This window comes from Oncorhynchus mykiss, chromosome 10, assembly GCF_013265735.2.
Source record: "Oncorhynchus mykiss isolate Arlee chromosome 10, USDA_OmykA_1.1, whole genome shotgun sequence".
NCBI classification, from domain to species: Eukaryota; Metazoa; Chordata; class Actinopteri; order Salmoniformes; family Salmonidae; genus Oncorhynchus; species Oncorhynchus mykiss.
This window is the reverse complement of record NC_048574.1, coordinates 42,839,867-42,862,353: the sequence shown is the minus strand read 5'-3', so window position 1 is coordinate 42,862,353 and position 22,487 is coordinate 42,839,867. Positions and strand designations below refer to the sequence as shown.

Sequence of the window (22,487 nt, the reverse complement as noted above, 5' to 3'; positions counted from 1 at the left end):
ACTCTAATTAGACATTTTAAGGAATTGAATGAAAGGGAGCATTCAAAAATAGCAGAAGATGTGACATACCGCCTAAGAATTTGATGTAATCCTTTAGCCTATAGCAGGGGTCTCCAACCCTGTTCTTGGAGAGCTACCTTCCTGTAGGTTTTCGCTTTAACCCCAGTTGTAACTAACCTGGTTCAGTTTATCAACCAGCTAATTATTAGAATCAGGTGTGTTGGATTAGGGTTGGAGTGAAAACCTATAGGACGGTAGCTCACCAGGAACAGGGTTGGAGATCCCTGGCCTATAGCCTATAACAGGGATATTAAACTCTTAGCCAACGAGGTCTGGAGCCTGCTGGTTTTCTGTTCTACCTGTTAATTAATTGCACCCATTAAATCAGTCCCTGATTAGAAGGACACAATGAAAAAACACTGTGGAACTGGAGTTAACTTTGAGGGGTCTATAGCCTCCCTAGTGAGTGTACTACCTCCTCTGCCAAGATGACAGGGTCTTTATGGCATTTATGCTTGGTCAAGTTCCTGCTCATGCTGTTCGCCCTAAAGTTCCCCCTAAATTGCTAGATTAATGGTAGAAATGGGATAGTCTCTCAGGCTGATATTTGTTACTGTGTCCCTGGCTGCTTTGGGGTTTGTGCGCAGGCCACTTCTAGATACAGTGCCTTGCGAAAGTATTCGGCCCCTTTGAACTTTGCGACCTTTTGCCACATTTCAGGCTTCAAACGTAAAGATATGAAACTGTATTTTTTTGTGAAGAATCAACAACAAGTGGGACACCATCATGAAGTGGAACGGCATTTATTGGATATTTCAAACTTTTTTAACAAATCAAAAACAGAAAAATTTGGCGTGCAAAATTATTCAGCTCCCTTAAGTTAATACTTTGTAGCGCCACCTTTTGCTGCGATTACAGCTGTAAGTCGCTTGGGGCATGTCTCTATCAGTTTTGCACATCGAGAGACTGAAATGTTTTCCCATTCCTCCTTGCAAAACAGCTCGAGCTCAGTGAGGTTGGATGGAGAGCATTTGTGAACAGCAGTTTTCAGTTCTTTCCACAGATTCTCGATTGGATTCAGGTCTGGACTTTGACTTGGCCATTCTAACACCTGGATATGTTTATTTTTGAACCATTCCATTGTAGATTTTGCTTTATGTTTTGGATCATTGTCTTGTTGGAAGACAAATCTCCGTCCCAGTCTCAGGTCTTTTGCAGACTCCATCAGGTTTTCTTCCAGAATGGTCCTGTATTTGGCTCCATCCATCTTCCCATCAATTTTAAACCATCTTCCCTGTCGCTGCTGAAGAAAGGCAGGCCCAAACCATGATGCTGCCACCACCATGTTTGACAGTGGGGATGGTGTGGTCAGGGTGATGAGCTGTGTTGCTTTTACGCCAAACATAACGTTTTGCATTGTTGCCAAAAAGTTCAATTTTGGTTTCATCTGACCAGAGCACCTTCTTCCACATGTTTGGTGTGTCTCCCAGGTGTCTTGTGGCAAACTTTAAACAACACTTTTTATGGATATCTTTAAGAAATGGCTTTCTTCTTGCCACTCTTCCATAAAGGCCAGATTTGTGCAATATACGACTGATTGTTGTCCTATGGACAGAGTCTCCCACCTCAGCTGTAGATCTCTGCAGTTCATCCAGAGTGATCATGGGCCTCTTGGCTGCATCTCTGATCAGTCTTCTCCTTGTATGAGCTGAACGTTTAGAGGGACGGCCAGGTCTTGGTAGATTTGCAGTGGTCTGATACTCCTTCCATTTCAATATTATCGCTTGCACAGTGCTCCTTGGGATGTTTAAAGCTTGGGAAATCTTTTTGTATCCAAATCCGGCTTTAAACTTCTTCACAACAGTATCTCGGACCTGCCTGGTGTGTTCCTTGTTCTTCATGATGCTCTCTGCGCTTTTAACGGACCTCTGAGACTATCACAGTGCAGGTGCATTTATATGGAGACTTGATTACACACAGGTGGATTGTATTTATCATCATTAGTCATTTAGGTCAACATTGGATCATTCAGAGATCCTCACTGAACTTCTGGAGAGAGTTTGCTGCACTGAAAGTAAAGGGGCTGAATAATTTTGCACGCCCAATTTTTCAGTTTTTGATTTGTTAAAAAAGTTTGAAATATCCAATAAATGTCGTTCCACTTCATGATTGTGTCCCACTTGTTGTTGATTCTTCACAAAAAAATACAGTTGTATATCTTTATGTTTGAAGCCTGAAATGTGGCAAAAGGTCGCAAAGTTCAAGGGGGCCGAATACTTTCGCAAGGCACTGTAGATGGTAAAGTGTGGAATGGAGTCCTTGTATGTTAGGGTACAATTGCTATAATCAATTATTCCCCCACCAGTTACAGTAAATTCACATAAGTTCACATAAGACTATGCTGATTGGATAATAGAGAACAAGCCAACACGTGTTCTTGTCATTCACTCCACACAAAATGGTTGGATCCCTCTATCACATTATTTACTCACTTTGCATATCTGGGCTTTGGCATTTAAATTCTAACTGCACACCTTACCTTGTCTTTCATTTCACTCTCCTGCAGTCATGCTGGTAAGAGCCATGCAATTATCGCCAGGCTGTATGGTGTTGGCGTTCGCCCTGTTCCATAGTGCACCTCAAGCCACTGTGGTCGAGGACTTCAACCATGTAGAGCGATGCAAGAACTCCTTATATATGGGAACCCCACCACGGGGAATCATTAATGACAAACTGAAGAAGATCTGTCAGCGCTATGCCGACAAGCCACGCTTTGTGACCTTGTACAACCCCCAGAAATGCATCCCTGTCTACTCAGCCTACTCCTTCAAGAAGACAGAGGGTGGCGTGTGGACTACTCCTGGATGTATGAAACACAGGTCGGTCAAACTGTTTATTGCTGTTTTTGTAAGTCTACTCCTCAAATGTGATGTTATAACCTTATGTTTTTCCTATCGGAAAATGTTTGTAATTTCAAGTCCCTATTCTGCAGAAACCGGAGTTGAGCTGTTACACCGGTTAAATGTTTGATAGAAGCCTTCCCTGAACACTGTAGCTTCTTTCCCTTTGTATCAGAACTCAGGATAAGACACAGATGCAGACAGATTGGAAACAAGGTCTGTGGGACATAGGTTTAATCCTAAACAGATGAAAAGTGGGTACGGGGCAACAGAAGACAAACAGCATAAGGGCTAAGAATCTTGGAGATGGGGAAAGGGCCGATGAAACGGGGGGAAAGTTTGTGGGACTCCACCCGGAGGGGCAGGTCCTAAGTGGACAGCCATACCCTCTGCCCGAGACGATAACGGGGAGCCGAGGTCCGGTGGCAGTCCATCTGTAGTCAATACCAGGAGATGGTCTTGAGAAGAGCCGACCGGGCTCTCTTCCAGATATGCAACAGCGGCGAACGAACATCTGGGCCGAGGGCATGCTGACCTCTTGCTCCGGGAAGAGCGGGGGCTGATATCCCAGGGAACACACAAAAGGCGTGTGACCAGCGGCTGAGCAGGGGAGGGTGTTGCGGGCGTACTCTACCCACATGAGTTGCTGGCACCAGGTGGTGGGGTTGGCAGAGACAAGGCAGCGAAGAGTCATCTCCAGGTCCTGATTGGCTCGCTCCGACTGGCCATTAGACCCGGAGGACAGGCTGGCCGACGACCCAATTAGTGTGCAGAACGCCTTCCAGAACCGGAATGAGAACAGAGGATCCCGGTCGGAGACCATGTCCACTGGAAGTCCATGGTTCCGGAAGATGTGCTGAACCATGAGCTGGGCCGTCTCCTTGGCTGAGGGTAGCTTGGGAAGAGGAATGGAATGTGGGTGGCTTTGGAAAACCAGTCCACCATGGTAAGGATAACAGTGTTATCATCAGACAGGGGGAGACCCGTGATGAAGGCCAGGGATATACATGACCAGGGACGTTGAGGGACAAGAAGTAGTTGCAGGAGGTCAGCCGGAGCTTGCTGAGGAGTCCTATTCTGGTTACACACGGTGCAGGCTGCGACGAACACAGATACAGTGCCATGCGAAAGTATTCGGCCCCTTTGAACTTTGCGACCTTTTGCCACATTTCAGGCTTCAAACATAAAGATATAAAACTGTATTTTTTTGTGAAGAATCAACAACAAGTGGGACACAATCATGAAGTGGAACGACATTTATTGGATATTTCAAACTTTTTTAACAAATCAAAAACTGAAAAATTGGGCGTGCAAAATTATTCAGCCCCTTTACTTTCAGTGCAGCAAACTCTCTCCAGAAGTTCAGTGAGAATCTCTGAATGATCCAATGTTGACCTAAATGACTAATGATGATAAATACAATCCACCTGTGTGTAATCAAGTCTCCATATAAATGCACCTGCACTGTGATAGTCTCAGAGGTCCGTTAAAAGCGCAGAGAGCATCATGAAGAACAAGGAACACACCAGGCAGGTCCGAGATACTTTTGTGAAGAAGTTTAAAGCCGGATTTGGATACAAAAAGATTTCCCAAGCTTTAAACATCCCAAGGAGCACTGTGCAAGCGATAATATTGAAATGGAAGGAGTATCAGACCACTGCAAATCTACCAAGACCTGGCCGTCCCTCTAAACTTTCAGCTCATACAAGGAGTAGACTGATCAGAGATGCAGCCAATAGGCCCATGATCACTCTGGATGAACTGCAGAGATCTACAGCTGAGGTGGGAGACTCTGTCCATAGGACAACAATCAGTCGTATATTGCACAAATCTGGCCTTTATGGAAGAGTGGCAAGAAGAAAGCCATTTCTTAAAGATATCCATGAAAAGTGTTGTTTACAGTTTGCCACAAGCCACCTGGGAGACACACCAAACATGTGGAAGAAGGTGCTCTGGTCAGATGAAACCAAAATTGAACTTTTTGGCAACAATGCAAAACGTTATGTTTGGCGTAAAAGCAACACAGCTGAACACACCATCCCCACTGTCAAACATGGTGGTGGCAGCATCATGGTTTGGGCCTGCTTTTCTTCAGCAGGGACAGGGAAGATGGTTAAAATTTATGGGAAGATGGATGGAGCCAAATACAGGACCATTCTGGAAGAAAACCTGATGGAGTCTGCAAAAGACCTGAGACTGGGACGGAGATTTGTCTTCCAACAAGACAATGATCCAAAACATAAAGCAAAATCTACAATGGAATGGTTCAAAAATAAACATATCCAGGTGTTAGAATGGCCAAGTCAAAGTCCAGACCTGAATCCAATCGAGAATCTGTGGAAAGAACTGAAAACTGCTGTTCACAAATGCTCTCCATCCAACCTCACTGAGCTTGAGCTGTTTTGCAAGGAGGAATGGGAAAAAATTTCAGTCTCTCGATGTGCAAAACTGATAGAGACATACCCCAAGCGACTTACAGCTGTAATCGCAGCAAAAGGTGGCGCTACAAAGTATTAACTTAAGGGGGCTGAATAATTTTGCACGCCCAATTTTTCAGTTTTTGATTTGTTAAAAAGTTTGAAATATCCAATAAATGTCGTTCCACTTCATGATTGTGTCCCACTTGTTGTTGATTCTTCACAAAAAAAATTACGTTTTATATCTTTATGTTTGAAGCCTGAAATGTGGCAAAAGGTCGCAAAGTTCAAAGGGGCCGAATACTTTCGCAAGGCACTGTACGTCAGGAACCAAAGTGGGCTACCAAAAACGTTGTTGTACAAAAGCCTGGGTCTGAATGAGCCCATTCCAGAACTTGGGAAAGGGCAGAGTCCAGGACAAACATCCAGTTAGCCGTGCACACCCCCCCCCCCCCCCCCCCCCCCCCCCCCCCCCGGGAACGCTGTGCTTCACAGACCTGGTTCTCTATACCCCAGATGAGTGCAGCCGCGAGACAAGAGATAGGAAGGATGGTCTCGGTGTCCGATGGTGTAGCAACGGGGCTATAGAGGCATGTCAGTGCGTCCAGCTTCACATTCCTGGAACCCGGGCGGTAGGATATGGTGAAGTTGAAATGGGTGAATAGCAGGGCCCATCGAGCTTGCCTGGAGTTCAGGCACTTGGCGGTGCGGAGATATTCTAGGTTCTTGTGATCTGTTCACACCATGAATGGGTGTTCCGCCCCCTCTAACCAGTGCCTCCACTCCTCCAATGATATATTCACCGCAAGTAGCTCATGGTTACCCACGTCATAATTCCTTTCCATGATGTTGAGACAATGGGAGAGGACAGGACAGACCCCACTTCGACATCTGAAGCGTCGACCTCCACCACAAACCGCCAGGACGGATCCGGGTGGATTAGGATAGGGGCGGTAGTGAATTTATCTTGAGGTCCAAGAACACCTGGTCTGCAACTGGAGACCACTTAAACGGGACCTTGGGAGAGGTGAGTGCTGAAAGGGGGGGATCCAGGGTTCTGTAGCCCCGGATTAACCGGCGGTAGAAATGGACGAACCCCAGGAAGCGTTGCAGCTGCTCTCAGGAGTGTGGGTTGCGGCCAATCCACCACCGCTCTCACCTTTCCAGGATCCATCTGTATGTTGCCTGCAGCTATGATGTATCCAAGGAAGGAGATGGTGGAGCGATGGAATTCGCATTTCTCCACTTTGACGAACAGCTGGTTCTCCAGAAGATGCTGGAGGACTTGTCTGACATGGAGGACATGTTCTTGAAACGAGCGGCAAAAAACGAAAATGTAATTAAAGTAGATGAACACGAACCGGTTCAACATGTCACGGAGAACGTTGTTAACCAGGGCCTGGAACACAGCAAAAGCATTGGTCAGTCCGAATGGCATCACTAGGTATTCATAGTGTCCGTTAGCCGTGTTAAAGGCGGTCTTCCACTTGTCCCCTTCCCGTATCCATACCAGATGGTAGGCCTTCCGGAGGTCCAACTTGAAGAAGATGGTAGCACCCCTGGAAAGGCTCAAAAGTCGAGGCAGTGATTGGAAGCGGGTAACAGTTTTTAACCGTGATGTCATTCAGGCCCCGGCAGTCGATATACGGGTGGCAGAGTCAGAAGGACGGATACCCCCTACAGCCAGGCAGTCCTCAATATACCTCTCCATCGCCTTGGTCTCCTACCCGACAGGTAATAAAGCCGCCCCCAAGGCGGTGTAGTGGCTTGGAGAAGGTCGATGGTGCAGTCATAGTGCCGATGAGGAGGAAGTGCGGTGGCACGGGCTTTGCTGAAAACCTCCCGGAGGTCCTGGTATTCGGCGGCAACGGCGGAGAGGTCCAGGCAATGCGCATGGCAAAATGGGCTCAAACCCAGGATAGAACCAGTAGCCCAGTCGATCAGAGGATTATGCCTCTGGATCCAGGAAAATCCCAAAACCACGGGTGCATGAGGGGATTTAATGGGCAGGAACTGCATAGACTCACTGTGATTAACCGACACTCTCAGGTTAATGGGAAACATCGTGTGGGTGACTCTGCCAATAGAGCGCCCATCCAGCGCTCTGACGTCCATAGGAGTAGACAGGGGAAGAGTGGGGATTCCCAGCTCCGACACCAGGGTAGCGTTCATAAAGCTCTCGTCAGCCCCAGAGTAAATGAACACCCGAAGAGATTTGGGCTGGTCACCCCACAACAGGATAGCATGGATTGGGGTACGAAAAATGGAAGATGGGAAACTCCCCATACGGCTCACCAGTGTACTCGTACCTACTTGATAAGCCTGGGCTTTAAATGGGCAGGTAGATAAGACATGTCCCATAGCTCCACAATACAGACAGGTCTGGGTGTTTAGTCTGCATAAGCACTCAGCAGGAGACAATCTAGCCCTGCCTAGTTGCAAGGGCTCCGGTGGAGATGACTTGACAGCCCTCGGTGACTTCCGAGAGAACTCGGGTGACATCTGATCCACTCGGAAATGTGGACTTTGGGGATTTCCATTATTCCTCAGAGGTGAGGTGGAAATCGAGGATGAGCGTCGGCAACAGGGAACAGACTCCCTCTCCCTCCTACGTTCCAGTAGCTGCCCATCGATCCGGATGGTCAAGGCTATGAGGGAGTCGAGGTCCAGGGGCAGCTCGTCTTTAATCACCTCCAATAATCCGTGAAGGAATGTGTCGAACAGGGCTTCCGGGTTCCAGGCATTCTCAGCCGCCAACTACGGGAATCCTGACATAGTTGGAGCAGCTTACAGAGAATCTAACACTTTACGTACCTCTGCCCCGAATTCCTCCAGACTGAGACAAACGGTGGATTGTTGCTCCCACACTGTCGTAGCCCAGCCAAGAGCCCACACCTGGAGGGGGGGTGGAGACAAGCACTAAGACAGGTGAAACAGATAAGGGTGTGACACTTTGGTTCAGCCTCATCAGTATTATCCATATAGTTATTTTGACACATTGCTTACATTTGTTCCATTTAATTGGATACTTCATCCAACATACCATAAACAAAATTCCAGTGTTGTGTATGTTTATAACTGTGTAGTATGGTGGAAGGTAGCCCAGTGGTTAAGAGCGTTGGGCCAGTAACCAAAAAATTGCTGATTCAAATCCATGAGCCAACTAGGTGAAAAATCTATCTGTGCCCTTGAACAAGGCACTTAGCTCTAATTGCTCCTGTAAGTCGCTCTGGAGAAGAGCGTTTGCTAAATGACTAAAATGTAAATGTAGTGTCTACAATCTGTGAGCAATGCACTGATCCTCCTCCCCGCTCTCTCCAGCTGGCAGAGGTTGATGGGAATGGGAATATGCTACCCTCCCTTACCGCCTACCTGCACATGAAGTTTGAGGACAGCCAGGCAGTGCTGGACGACTACTTTGACGTAGTCCTGTATGAACGAGGACACCTGAACCCAGATCAGCACCAGTCTGACCCATATGACAGTGCTGCCACCTACATCCTGACCGACGTGGTCCCAGAGATCAGGGAGTTCAATATCGGGCCGTGGCCTGAGCACGAGGAGCGCATCCGCGTTCGCCTCAACAACGTGTTCGCCTCACCGCCTTCATGTTACCGGTGGGGTGACCACCACCGGTAACATGATCCGCTGGAACAACCTGGAGAACTTCCCGAAGACCCGGACGGACGTGGACCAGAATCTGCAGATCCCCTATGACAACTGCATCTCCCCTCTCCCCTTCCTCTGTATCTCCACCGCACCATATAAGAGCTCCTCAACAACGCTCACACACGCCTACTCTGTGTGCACAAGGGTTTACAACTATCTCCATAGATCTACTATTATGTGCTTATTATAATGATTAAGCATGTATTTTTAACATAACAATTATATAGTACTTGTGATAATTTGGCAAAGCTTCCATTATCGAAGATCTGCTTTGCAAATGACTTCCCTTGTAGCGTAATTGTTCCTCCATTCTCTGTATTTGTAGCATTCTTTATTGATCTGCCCCCTTATAAAACAGCTCAGTGACATTCAGACACAATGGTTCAGTGTGTCAGCCATTCATGGAGAGGTGTTATCGGCTCACATTTGGCAAAAGTGGCTGTAAAATGGATACCATCAACGTTAGTTCTGAGCTGTGAAGGACATCTTCTTTGACTAAAATAAATTCGTCATTTGACTTCCAGGTGCCATGTTTTACTGTTTCAACCAGTCACACACAATGTTACAGTATGAAGCATAATAATTTAGGGTCACAATTATGAAAATGGTGTAATTACAATTATTGATACATCCATAGATGGGGTGGTTGTTTAGAAACAAAACCAACGCGTGCTCAACTATGGGGCAAAGCAGATGGAGCTGGCTTAGACTGTTGACAACATGAAAACTATGTTATGTCTCCAAATTTTTGGGGAAAACATAAATACATTGGCACAATGAGCACTTGTTGTCTCTCAAATACATTGTTACTCCCTGACGAAGGCCATGCAGCTATGAGGATTCTGTGTTATGCACTATAACCCGTTACCATATACAGTATGTGATTGAATATTATCTGCTGTTGGCTTGTGTGGATGTATGTATGTGTTATGCAACATAGCTGACTTGAAACATTGTTAACAGTTTCAGGGCCATGGGCCTTTCTCATGATGGAAAAATACAGAATGACATGAATGACATAAAGACAGGACCTGTGCAATGAGTTGGGGGGTCACATTCAGAACGTAGTGTTGCGAGAACAAACGGTCTTTTGTTAGATAACAAGAGCCAGGTGCCTGATAACTGTATATTCTACACAGCTACAACGACTGACCGCTGAAGCGCTTAGGGGGCTGGGACCAGCCTCTGCGCCAACAATCAACGATAGGCTGGGTGAGTCTAAACCACGTCCAGTCTCTACTCTGACAGGCCGGCTCAGAAGCAGTAACTACCTCTGTTAGAGTATATTTATAATATCTTTGTCAGGAACAAGTCAGTTCTCTGTTTGCCCTGCGAGGTGGGACAGAGAGCCCGTATATACGAAAATTGCATTTACCACTTATTGCTTAGCTAATAAAAAATACATAGCATACAATCGGTGACTCATTGTCATATTTATCTTGATACCAGATTCGAATTGACGCAACCCTAAGAATTGGTGACCATGAACGTGATCTGGTGAAGGACTTCGCTGGACATTGGCGTGCCAGCCAATTGGCCGTTACTGTCGTTGGACGGTGTCTCTCACAAAAAGACCGGTCTACCAAAAAGGTAAGCAGACACCTATTGTGAAAAAACTAAAGTTCTGCATATTGGCATTATCCAAATGTATTTTGTGAGAATGCCTGTTTGACGTAAGTTACCAAATTATAATTCCCTATACCTAGTATAAAAATATTATAACAATATAGACAAAACTGTGGTGAATGCAATTTTAATTGATCATCCCTATTTTGCAATGTGTAAATGAAATGTACTGTATGAGTGGATAGTCAGGGACTACATGAGACGAATGTGAATATATGAAAAATAGTCGGGGTCTATAAAGTATAAGTACTGAATGAGTGGATAGTCAGGGACCACATGTTATGAATGCGAATACATGGAAATAGTCAGGGACTATTGGGGGTAAATTACCATATGATAACGAATGCAATGTACTAGATAGGTCCGGGACCTGTTGGTTTGCATGTGGGTGGGTCGGCGTACCTACTAGTGTGAGTGTGGGGGAACGGCAATATAACAGATAAATACAGGTCAGGGACCTGGGTTATATTGGAAGTAAGATAAGTTCGCCGAGTGACTGTGGTACATTGGGTATTAAGTCAGGGTACTAATACCATGTGTGAATGACCTAAGGGGTTAAAGAAGTGTCGGGGACACAGTTCATATAGAATAATTTACCTAGCGTATGATAGTACATTTAATATTGCAGTCAGGGACTGAATATTCCTAGGGGACCCACATTTCAGGATTGAGTGTGTTGAGAAATAAGGTAGATTTATTTTGCTTTTTTAATTAATTTACACGAGTATACACAGACATATGTACTAAAATGTTATTAGAAATAGAAAAGGTACTGAAAACATTGATGTCCACGTATGTTTGCAGGTTTGAGTGATTCAACCGTGTATGTTTCCAGATTTGAGTGATTCAAACTGATGTATGTTTGCAGGTTTGAGTGATTTAAACTGATGTATGATTGCAGGTTTGAGTGATTCGAACTGATGTATGTTTGCAGGTTTGAGTGATTCGAACTGATGTATGATTGCAGGTTTGAGTGATTCGAACTGATGTATGTTTGCAGGTTTGAGTGATTCAAACTGATGTATGATTGCAGGTTTGAGTGATTTAAACTGATGTATGATTGCAGGTTTGAGTGATTCGAACTGATGTATGTTTGCAGGTTTGAGTGATTTAAACTGATGTATGATTGCAGGTTTGAGTGATTCGAACTGATGTATGTTTGCAGGTTTGAGTGATTTAAACTGATGTATGATTGCAGGTTTGAGTGATTTAAACTGATGTATGATTGCAGGTTTGAGTGATTCGAACTGATGTATGATTGCAGGTTTGAGTGATTCGAACTGATGTATGTTTGAAGGTTTGAGAGAGTCGAACCGTATGATTGTAGTACATTAGGTATTAAGTCGACGTACTAATACCAAGTTTGTATGACCTTCGGGTAAATAACAGGTGTGAGACCTAGGTTATGTTTTGAAACGGTAAAGGAGAAGTGCACAGTGTTTACTAGACAGTGGCTAGATTGGGACACATTCTAAGGCAGCACACAATTGAACCTGATCATTTCTATTGTATTCAAATTAAAACAAGTAATTGAAATACATTAGACAATGGCTAATCAGGAGGCCGAGAAGGTGTTGAAAACATTGAAATCAGCATTAGAGACCAATGGAGGAAAAGAGGGAAAAGATTGGAGAAAGAAAGGAGAAAAATTATACAGAAAATGGATAGAAGAGGGCAGTATTGCAGAGCCAGTCGACTGGGAGCCTGGTATAATGCTGGAAGCGCTGAAGCATAAAGCATACAAAACCTGTTCCGAGTGGAAACAGGGAGGAGAGCCGAGTAAGGGTAAAATCAAGGAAGAAATGGAGAAGGCTAAATTGAAGGAACGCATAGGACTGGCTATGCTGGAAAAACTCAAGAAAATGTGCACGGATGAAAACCCACCAAAACCACAGGGAGGTAGACTATACCCGGAACTCCCTAAAGCGCCACCACCCTATGATAGTCCACGAATAATGGCACCTGTACTGGATCTCTCAGCCACAGTAAACTACCACAAAAGACCAGATGATGGCAGCAGTGGACAAGAATGGTGTCTGGCGTCAGAGGGAAGAAAATAAGAAATACAGGCTCTGGTGGAAGCTGCCAGAGAGCTGAGCAGAGGAGTGGCTGAACTAAGTAAAGTACAGATGGAAGGAGGAAATATGAGCATAGACAGCAGGAGTGAAAGTGGATCCTCTGATAATGGAATCAGATGGACTGAGACAAGCCTGACAAATACCCAAGAGGAAGAAGAGGAGCGGAGGAGAGTATGGAATGAACTCCAAGACAAACTCAGAAAGGAGGAGGGAGCAGTGAAAATACTGGAACGGACCCTGAAAGACATGGAACGGATTGAAATAAGGTGTAAGGAACAGACTACGCTGAATCAATGCACACCGACATCAGGGCCAGGTGTACATTTCATCAGGCTGGGTACGCACAGCCAAGGAACAGAGGAATATGAAGATGGTGAAGACACACCCCGGGTTGGGCCCCCACAGTGTGAGCTTGACCAAAGATTCATCTGTGGCGTACTTGAGGGAGGCCTATGGGATCAACAGTCCGCTCCCGCACACCACACCAGGAGTAAGACCAAACAGGGTGGTGCTAACATGATGCCACTAAGAAAACTACCTGGTGGACAAACAGTATACAAACCTTGGGCTCACAGGGACTTGCAGACTCTAGTAGAAGCCCTGCCGCTACCAGAAGAGTCTGGATGTAGGTGGGTGAAGGCCTTTGAGAGCCTGACTGCAGCGGATGAACTGACAGTAGGAGACATGGTGGCTGTCATGAATAGATGCATGGGGGACCAGGAATGTCGTGTACTGTCGTGTATGAAAGATGCAGGGATGGGAGGGATGGGAGGGATGTTTGCCATAAAGACTCCATTTGATCAATACCGCAATGGGATGTGGACTGCCATCAGGAGGAAATACCCCACTCAACCCAGGCCTCAGGTGATGAAATCATTGACCCTAGAAGAGGATGAAACTGTGCCGGTTTATATGAAAAAAGCCAGGATCCTGTGGAGACAGGCCTGGAATGCTGAGCCAGATAAGAATGAGATGAAACATATATTTATGGAACAGTGCATGAAAGGGCTGCCGGACCAGGTGCGCACAGAGTGTGAAAAAGTGATCACTGCGAAGAATGTGATGGAATTCACTGAGATTGCTCAACACCATGTGGAGAGATGGAGAGGAGGAAAAAGGAAGGAAGAGGATGAAATAAAGCAACTACAGAAGAAAGTCTTGAAGAAGCAACTGGCAGACGATAAGCCAGCAAAACAGATGCCTCTAACCAGCACTCCTCAACCTGCACCGCAACCTTCTAGAGCCAACACCAGTGACACTGTTACTGCTGTGGTGCAGACTATGGCGGGATTGATGACACCCCAAAGGAATGCGTATGGGGGGCAACCACCTTCTACAGGATGGCCAAGCTACAATCAAGATCCAGACAGAGGGGCTAACCTCACCTGTTATAGATGTGGAGGCTATGGTCACTGGGCATGGAGTTGTGGGCAGTCAACTCAGAGAGCTGGCAGGGTCAGAAAGGGGGTTCACAAGGTCAACAATACCAACAACCACAATGGATTGCAGGTTGAGTTTATTTGGAGAAAGATTGAATGAGTTACATGAAACATCGAGTAAATGTAAAATGTAAATGATTGGAGGGAGTACATTTCCATTTTCCCAGAGTACACTCACATATGGAATATTAAAGTTTTTATTTCCTGAGTCTTAATTTAAATAGGGGAAATCTTTTGATAAAGGAATGTTGTTTAATATACACTGCTCAAAAAAATAAAGGGAACACACCAGTTGAGTCTATGGGGGCGCTATTTCATTATTGGATAAAAAAACGTGCCCGTTTTAAGCGCAATATTTTGTCACGAAAAGATGCTTGACTATGCATATAATTGACAGTTTTGGAAAGAAAACAGTCTGACGTTTCCAAAACTGCAAAGATATTATCTGTGAGTGCCACAGAACTCATGCTACAGGCAAAACCAAGATGAAACTTCAAACAGGAAATGAGCAGAATTTCTGAGGCTCTGTTTTCCATTGTCTCCTTATATGGCTGTGAATGCACCAGGAACGAGCCTGCCCATTCTGTCGTTTCTTCAAGATGTCTGCAGCATTGTGACGTATTTGTAGGCATATCATTGGAAGATTGGCCATAAGAGACTACATTTTCCAGGGGTCCGCCCGGTGTCCTTTGTCTAAATTGGTGCGTAATCTTCAGCAGCGGGCATTTTCTCCTGGGATTCAGAACAGAAAGCACACTTCCACGAACGATATATCATCGAAGAGATATGTGAAAAACACCTTGAGGATTGGTTCTAAACAACGTTTGCCATGTTTCAGTCGATATTATGGAGTTAATTTGGAAAAATGTTCGGCGTTTTGATGACTGGATTTTCGTTTTTTTTTGGTAGCCAAACGTGACGCACCAAACGGAGCGATTTCTCCTAAACAAATAATCTTTCAGGAAAAACTGAACATTTGCTATCTAACAGAGTCTCCTCATTGAAAACATCTGAAGTTCTTCAAAGGTAAATTCTTTTATTTGAATGCTTTTCTGGTTTTTGTGAAAATGTTGCCTGCTGAATGCTAACGCTAACGCTAACGCTAAATGCCACGCTAGCTAGCTGCTGTTACACAAATGATTGTTTTCCTATGGTTGAGAAGCATATTTTGAAAATCTGAGATGACAGTGTTGTTAACAAAAGGCTAAGCTTCAGAGCTAGCATATTTATTTCATTTCATTTGCGATTTTCATGAATAGTTAACGTTGCGTTATGGTAATGAGCTTGAGGCTGTATTCACGATCCCGGATCCGGGATGGCTAAGTGCTAGAGGTTAAACAACACAATGTAACTCCAAGTCAATCACACTTCTGTGAAATCAAACTGTCCACTTAGGAAGCAACACTGATTGACAATACATTTCACATGCTGTTGTGCAAATGGAATAGACAACAGGTGGAAATTATAGGCAATTAGCGAGACACCCCCAATAAAGGAGTGGTTCTGCAGGTGGTGACCACAGACCACTTCTCAGTTCCTATGCTTCCTGGCTGATGTTTTGGTCACTTTTGAATGCTGGCGGTGCTTTCACTCTAGTGGTAGCATGAGATGGAGTCTACAATCCACACAAGTGGCTCAGGTAGTGCAGCTCATCCAGGATGGCACATCAATGCGAGCTGTGGCAAGAAGGTTTGCTGTGTCTGTCAGCGTAGTGTCCAGAGCATGGAGGCGCTACCAGGAGACAGGCCAGTACATCAGGAGATGTGGAGGAGGCCGTAGGAGGGCAACAACCCAGCAGCAGGACCGCTACCTCCGCCTTTGTGCAAGGAGGAGCAGGAGGAGCACTGCCAGAGCCCTGCAAAATGATCTCCAGCAGGCCACAAATGTGCATGTGTCTGCTCAAATGGTCAGAAACAGACTCCATGAGGGTGGTATGAGGGCCCGACGTCCACAGGTGGGGGTTGGGCTTACAGCCCAACAGCGTGCAGGACGTTTGGCATTTGCCAGAGAACACCAAGATTGGCAAATTTGCCACTGGCGCCCTGTGCTCTTCACAGATGAAAGCAGGTTCACACTGAGCATATGTGACAGACGTGACAGTCTGGAGACGCCATGGAGAACGTTCTGCTGCCTGCAACATCCTCCAGCATGACCGGTTTGGCGGTGGGTCAGTCATGGTGTGGGGTGGCATTTCTTTGGGGGGCCGCACAGCCCTCCATGTGTTCTCCAGAGGTAGCCTGACTGCCATTAGGTACCGAGATGAGATCCTCAGACCCCTTGTGAGACCATATGCTGGTGCGGTTGGCCCTGGGTTCCTCCTAGACCTCATGTGGCTGGAGTGTGTCAGCAGTTCATGCAAGATGAAGGCATTGATGCTATGGACTGGCCCGCCCGTTCCCCAGACCTGAATCCAATTGAGCACATCTGGGACATCATGTCTCGCTCCATCCACCAACGCCACGTTGCACCACAGACTGTCCAGGAGTTGGCGGATGCTTTAGTCCAGGTCTGGGAGGAGATCCCTCAGGAGACCATCCGCCACCTCATCAGGAGCATGCCCAGGCGTTGTAGGGAGGTCATACAGGCACGTGGAGGCCACACACACTACTGATCCTCATTTTGACTTGTTTTAAGGACATTACATCAAAGTTGGATCAGCCTGTAGTGTGGTTTTCCACTTTAATTTAGAGTGCGACTCCAAATCCAGACCTCCATGGGTTGATAAATTTGATTTCCATTGATCATTTTTGTGTGATTTTGTTATCAGCACATGTAAAGAAAAAAGTATTTAGTAGGAATATTTCATTCATTCAGATCTAGGATGTGTTATTTTAGTGTTCCCTTTATTTTTTTGAGCAGTGTAGTAAGAAACACTTCTTTGGAGGGATGGTATGACTTATGACCTCCATTGTAACTTTCCTTTGTGGTCTGATCAGCCTCATTGGAAAGCCATTTGGATGGAGAATCTAGGGTCATTTGTAATACTGATATTAAGGTAATTTAATCCAAAAAGGCAGTGAAATTTACATTATAGTGTCATTATATTTTCTCTGATGAATGTGGTGTGAAAATGAGCTAGGATAAGTTTTAATTATGGTAGACTCATGTTAAGTATTTGGGACATATTTTGAGCCAACAGGGCAGGGAAGAAATTGAGATATTTGTGTTTGGATTTAACACCTGTGTATAGGAGGGTGCCAGTGTACCTGTGTAATGGGGGAGGGAGGGTGTCCGTATGGGGATTACATGATAACCAACTTGGGACAATCTTGGGATTGGAGAAGAGGGTATCCTTTTAGCATAGGGGATCCCACAAAGGTGGATAGGTTTTCCATGATATGGGGAAAACCTGGGAGCACTGTTGAACTCTGTAAAGGTGATGAAATCCTACTAACCATTAAGTCCATTAAGCTTTCTGATGCAGGAACCTATACCCTCGGTCTGGAAAGGAATGGGGCTGACACGATGGGTGTGTTCTCTGTAAAAGTGCTGCCGAGGCCACAGCTGTCCCAGATGAACCAGAACCAGACCCAGACACACTCCTCCACCACTCCAAGCCCAACCCTGCCTCCACCAACCAAATTACCAAACCCTATCCAGGTAATTAATGTTGAGGATATCACAGATAGCGACCAATTGGGTACTGAAATTGGATATGACGTTAGGGAAAATATGTGGTTGGCATACATGCGATATACTGCCAAGACATTACAAAGGAAGGACTGTGTTATTTGTGCCCATACTAGGCCTGTATTGGCTACTCATCCATTTGCCTTGGGAAAGGGGGAAGGATGGAGGTGTATGCTGGAACGTTTTTACCATGTTAAACCCAACTCCACCCTTTGTAAGACTCTGTCTCTAGTGTTCCCAGACGTCCCTCCTCAAAAGGCTCCATGGGGTGTTAAGGCGTACGGAGGTAACTGCAGTTGCATCACTGGTACAGGTAGGGGTTTTGACTATGGGCGGTTGCCTGCAGCAGATTGTAGTAATAACATAACCATTAATGCCACCGGGCCAGTGAAAGGCTTGAATCAAACTAAGGGTGTTGCTGATGTATGGTGGATGTGTGGCCCAAACAGGCATTTAACACCTGTCCTTAGAGGTAACTGGCAGGGTACGTGTGCTTTAGCCAGTCTGATAATACCACTAACCATTATCGAAGTTACCGCTAATCAGCTCCTGGGATCTACTAGAAAAGCACCTAATGATGTTCACCCGTACTCCAGATATAAGCGTGATACACCTTGGTCTGAGGAAACAGATAATATACATTTCAACCTACTAGGTGTGCCAGTAGGTGTTCCTCAGGAATTCCAGGCCCTAAACAGGAATGATGGTTTATGGCATCTACTACCAATTCTTGGCCCCGCTATTGTGGATGCCAAACAGACCTCATGGATAAATTATATATACTATAATCAACAACGGTTTGTTAATTACACCCACACAACTCTTACTGGTATGGCTGAGCAATTGGAGGCTTCTACCAGGACCGCCAGGCAGAATAGATTGACTTTAGATATGATCCTGGCCAGTCAGGGAGGGGTTTGCAAAATGTTTGGTGAACAAAGTTGTACATTTATACCTAATAATACCAGCCCTGATGGGAGTATATCAAAAGCATTGGTTGGGTTGGACGAGCTTTCGGCAGAAATGAAGGGCGTGGCTGGGGTGGAGGAGTCTGGCTGGATGTCTTGGATGGGGGTGTGGCTGGGTGAGTATGCATCACTGGTGGTTACTGGATTTCTGACCCTAATTCTTGTATTTTTGTTATTGATGTGTTGTGCTGCTTGCATCATACCTTGTTTGAAGAAGTCTGTTACATATGTGGTACAGGCTTCAGGTATGATGCCCTTGCTTGGTGCTCCTGAAGGAGATGCAGATATGGAATCTAACTTCCGTGGAAAGATGGGGCTGATTGAGGATGACCCCTGGTTTGCTGTGGGTGAGGATGGGGCTGACTGAGGATGACCCCTGGTTTGCTGTGGGTGAGGATGGAGCTGACTGAGGATGACCCCTGGTTTGCTGTGGGTGAGGATGGGGCTGACTGAGGATGACCCCTGGTTTGCTGTGGGTGAGGATGGGGCTGACTGAGGATGACCCCTGGTTTGCTGTGGGTGAGGATGGGGCTGACTGAGGATGACCCCTGGTTTGCTGTGGGTGAGGATGGGGCTGACTGAGGATGACCCCTGGTTTGCTGTGGGTGAGGATGGGGCTGACTGAGGATGACCCCTGGTTTGCTTATGGGTGAGGTCGTGGAATGATAACTTCTTAAATACATTACGTGTACGATATAACTTGTCCTCTCTTATGTGAAGGTTTAGAGTCCCTGGGTGGCAAGGAGCCCACCTGGTACAGGATAGGAGTAGCTGAGAGGACCAGATGGTTTATAATAATGCTTTGCTTTGCTTTACTCTGTTTTCCATGACCAAAGTTTTATCCTATATCTAACATGTCAATAAACAATATAGTTGTATCCTATTTTTGGTAAGTGACACCCTTGTGGGTGTCAAAAGGGGAGACAAAAGCATATATCATTTGTTGATTTTTTTTTCTATCTTTCTTTGTTGATTTTTCTTTTTTGTATTTCTGTAAAAAAAATGTATTTTTTTGTAATAATAAACTTTTTATTATTTTCATGAAATGCTATTAACATATTACTATGTTGGGACTGCTGAAATAAAGGATAATGAGTGACACCCTTGTGGGTGTCAAAAGGGGGAATCAAAAACAGTTTATATATATGTTAATCAACAAAGGGATGTGCATCACTTCATATATTCACAAAATAAAGGTTTAAAGTTCCTGGGTTCATCAGCAACCTAGTATATTGGATGGTGTGGTTACACCCATCGGGGGTGTAAAAAGGGGGATTATGAGAATTCTGTGTTATGCACTATAACCCGTTACCATATACAGTATGTGATTGAATATTATCTGCTGTTGGCTTGTGTGGATGTATGTGTTGTGCAACATAGCTGACTTGAAACATTGTTAACAGTTTCAGGGCCATGGGCCTTTCTCATGATGGAAAAATACAGAATGACATGAAGACAGGAACTGTGCAATGAGTTGGGGGGGCACATTCAGAACGTAGGTTGGATGGGGATTGTCACTGCACAGCTATTTCAGGTCTCTCCAGATATGTTTGATTGGGTTCAAGTCCAGGCTCTGGCTGGGCCACTCAAGGACATTCAGAGACTTGTCCTGAAGCCACTCCTGCGTTGTCTTGGCTGTTCTTAGGGTCGTTGTCCTGTTGGAAGGTAAACCTTCGCCTCAGTCTGAGGTCCTGAGTGCTCTGGAGCAGGTTTTCATCAAGGATCTCTCTGCACATTGCTCCGTTCCTCTTTCCCTCGATCCTGACTAGTCTCCCATTCCCTATCGCTAAAAAACCACAGTATGATGCTGCCACCACCATGCTTCACCGTAGGGATAGTGCCAGGTTTTCTCCAGACGTGATGCTTGGAATTCAGGCCAAAGAGTTCGATCTTGGTTTCATCAGACCAGATCATTTTGTTTCTCACGATTTTAGAGTCCTTTAGGTGCCTTTTGTCAAACTCCATGCGGGCTGCCGTGTGCCTTTTACCGAGGAGTGGCTTCCGTCAGGCCACTCTACCATAAAGGCCTGATTGGTGGAGTGCTGCAGAGATGGTTGTCCTTCTGGAAGGATCTCCCATCTCCACAGAGGAACTCTGGAGCTCTGTCAGAGTGACCATCAGGTTCTTGTTCACCTCCCTGACTAAGGCCCTTCTCTCCCGATTGTTCAGATGGGCCAGGTGTTGGGAAGGGATCACAGCAGTGATTGAATGAGGGTGTGAGGTATGAGTTGAGGTGTTCAGAGGTTTGACTTCAGTGCACGGCAGAGGTTGAGGTGTTCATAGGCTTCAGTGCAGGACAGGCTCATCATGGATGGATGGTGTTGGAGAAGAGCTCAACTCTTCCACTGAGGGCAGGACAGGATTTGACTGGGAAGACAAAAAACAATAACACAACAAACTACACAGTTAGACAAAAGAGCTAAGAATGAGTTAGTCTAAGCAAGTAGTAAAATCATTGATGTGTAATAATGTGATTGTGTTTGTGTATATGATTGACTCTACATACAATAATGAGCTACAATTGACAGGTCTACTCACAGTGCTTGGAGAGGAAACATTCAATGTGCCTGTGGATGAGAGGGCACATGAGACGTGGCTTCATTTCATGTCAGGAGAGAGTTGACAATGGTAGTGGAGTGGAGTAGTCATCACCTCTTAAACAGGGAACATGAGGGGACTTGGCTGTAAATACAAATAGCAGATACATTCCACTACAGCAGCTCCATCACTTGGGCAACACGTTTCTCCATGAAGTTAATCTCAGACATCTCAGAATTCCCAAAGTCAAACACAGACTGCTCATCTCGCCCACTTGACACATCAAAGTAGCCCAAGAAATGTTCCTGAATGAAGCCCTGATCAACCACACCATCATCCACATCATCCGTACCTGACGATAACTGACAACTGCAAGCAGACTGGTTGCACCATAGGTCCCAGAGTGGTGTAGAAATGATTTCTCCCTGGGGCCTGGCGTTTTCCCTTATTTGGTAACCTAACCAGGAAAACTCTGCACCCTAAAGTTTTATACGGTCTAATCAGGTCACACTGCAGCTACCTTATACTTGTTCATATATGAATTATATTTAGACGAGACTACCAAGACACAGAGACAGCAACTGCTAGACAATAGAACTCACAGGGCTGAGCTTGCTTTATGCATGTTTGCATGTAGGCCTATGCAACTGTAGGGCTTATAAAAAATGTATTCACAGTCTATGTCATCACTATTATGTTGATTGATTATTTACAGTTAATAATTTTGGATCGAAGAAACTCCAAAATGTTGTGAGGTACAAGCCCAATACACCACACTAGGATCATTCTCTGATCCTAATCCTTTGATTGGTTGGAGGATGTCCTCCGGAAGTGGTCATAATTACCATGTAGGTCTATGGAAGGGGTTAAGGCATACAAGCCTCCTAGGTTTTGTATCGAAGTCAATAGCTGTCCTCCGACTACACCATGGTGCTAGCCTAGAGTGTGTTGTTGAGACTACTGTAGACCTTCATTGCAAAACAGTGTGTTTTACTCAGGTATTTGGTGACGTGACTATATTTAGTACAGTTTTATCTAAAAAAGGAGAACTTTTTTAATGTTTAATTATTTTTTTAAATTCTGAAATTCACTGAGTAGGATGGTCCTCCCCTCCCTCCTCTGAGGAGCCTCCACTGATGCTGACATGTTCTGATTTACTTTACCCATTCTCCTATCACAGTAGCTTTTATTATGCTTATTCTTGGGTAATTATTTATAACCA

The 22,487-nt window shown here is 45.3% G+C and overlaps 1 pseudogene; it reads left to right on the top strand.

The window, feature by feature from the left end:
* Positions 1-2,583: 2,583 nt before the first annotated feature.
* On the top strand, positions 2,584-8,956 carry LOC110533115 (annotated as a pseudogene).
* Positions 8,957-22,487: the final 13,531 nt, after the last annotated feature.